Raw genomic sequence first — 2,163 nt, 5'->3', positions numbered from 1 at the left:
GTCCGCTTGTGAGCTCTGTTTGAAGGGGCTCACAAGCGGACTCGAACGCTTCCGTCCAGCCCTAATGCCTTCTGAGTGGACGCGGATCCGCTCAGAATGCATCAGTCTGGCGGCGTTCAGCCTCCGCTCCACTCAGCAGGCGGACACCTGAACGCTGCTTGCAGAGTTCGGGTGTCCGCCTGGCCGTGCGGAGGCAAGCGGATCCGTCCAGACTTACAATGTTAATTTCACTGTCACCTATCGTCCTGGAGTTAAGAGAGTCAAGGCAAATGCCTTGTCACATAGTTTTCTTGGAGGTGGTGGTTTTGAAAATCCGAGTCCTATACTGTCGGAAGGGGTGGTGATATCCGCTCTTTACCCTGACCTAGAGGCGAAGGTGTTAGAAGCCCAAGGAGATGCACCGGATTCTTGTCCCTCTGGGAAACGGTTTGTGCCATTGGAATTGTGTCACAAGGTGTTTGAGGAACACCACTGTACGGTTCTTTCGGAACACCCTGGGAGCAGATCCACTGCCGAACTCATCTCTCGTAGATTCTGGTGGGCAGGGTTGCGTAAGTGTGTTGAGGACTATGTGTCAGCCTGTAGTACCTGTGCACGCGCTGTGACACATACTCGGCCTTCCGGATCTCTACTTCCCTTGTCCATCCCGTCCAGACCATGGACTCACTTATTCATGGATTTTATCACTGATCTACCTAATTCTTCAGGAAAGACAGTTATTCTGGTGGTAGTTGATCGCTTTAGTAAAATGGTGCACTTTATAGTGTTGCCGGGCCTACCTAATGCTAAAACACTTGCACAAGTGTTTGTTGACAACATTGTAAAACTCCATGGCATTCCCTCTGACGTGGTCTCGGATTGTGGGACTTTTTTTTCCAGATTCTGGAAGGAATTCTGTACTCGACTGGGGGTACAACTGTCCTTTTCTTCAGCTTTTTATCCTCAGTCGAAGGGACAGACGGAGCGCACTAATCAGAGTCTGGAGACTTACTTGAGATGTTTTGTCTCTGAGAGCCAGAAGGAGTGGTCTTCACTTTTCTCTTTGGCAGAGTTTGTCATAAATAATCATAGACAGGAGTCCATTGGGAAGTCAATGTTTTTTGGGGCATATGGGTTTCACCCACAGTTTGGCACATTTTCTGGTTCAGATACTTCTGGTATCCCTGAGGAGGAATGTTTTTTGTCATCATTGTCATCTATATGGCAGATTCCCTGTTTTCCCATCCCTCCTATGCTCGGTGTGGTGTTTCCCTCCCACACTGAAGCGTGACTTTTTTTTGTTTTGCATTCCATCATAATACAAGTCTATGGGCATCATAATAGATCAGTCCTGGTTTCTGTTATGCAGGTGGATCAGGCACTAGCGTTTGAAAATCCTGGCTGATCCACGCCTGATTCATCTTCACAAAGGTCAGTTTCTCCAAATTTTGGGTGGACAGGGGAGTTCTCCTTGGCCGGGCAGGAAAGGTTGTCCAGGGCAAACTCGGCCAGTTGCGGCCACAAATCGAGGTTGGCTGCACAGTAGTCTTTAATGTGGGGTGGCAGGTTGTACTCCAAATATGTGACAACCTGCTGGTTTAGGTTCTGCTCTATGTCTAGCTGCTGCTGCTGGTGAGTAATTTCTTCAGTACGCGGGTGAAGAAAACTGCTCATCAGCGACTCTAGACTTAAGTTGCTGCTGATGGGGCTGCTAACGCTCAATTTCTTGATGAAGGATGTGGCACAGTTCCTCCCCTGTGTGACTCTGTTCGCCCAGGCAAACTAAGTGCAGAACAGCATGACACCACCGTGCCATGCACATGTGGTATGCTGGAGGAGCAATGAGAATTGTCCCTGCAGTGGAGGCTGAGGACATGGTGGAGGATGAGGAGGCAGAGGCGACATTGTCGCAGGACCAACGGCGTGTGAACATGGAGACGGAAGCTGTATCACCTGGCCAAGTTGCTGGTTTGGGTGGGCAGGAACCGCATTTACCCAGTGGGCCGTAAAGAACATATATGGTCCTTGACCATAGTTATAGCTCCACACGTCGGCGCTGCTGTGCATTTTGGCAGACAACAATCATATCGCGAACCGTACAAATAGCTAATCCGAACATTATCGGTTTAATAGAACTACTGGTTAAATCTCAGATATGCCTCTCAGCCTGATTATAAAGTGCTT

This window comes from Bufo gargarizans, chromosome 2, assembly GCF_014858855.1.
Source record: "Bufo gargarizans isolate SCDJY-AF-19 chromosome 2, ASM1485885v1, whole genome shotgun sequence".
NCBI lineage: Eukaryota > Metazoa > Chordata > Amphibia > Anura > Bufonidae > Bufo > Bufo gargarizans.
The sequence above is the reverse complement of the archived record's forward strand: the minus strand, read 5'-3'. Positions refer to the sequence as shown.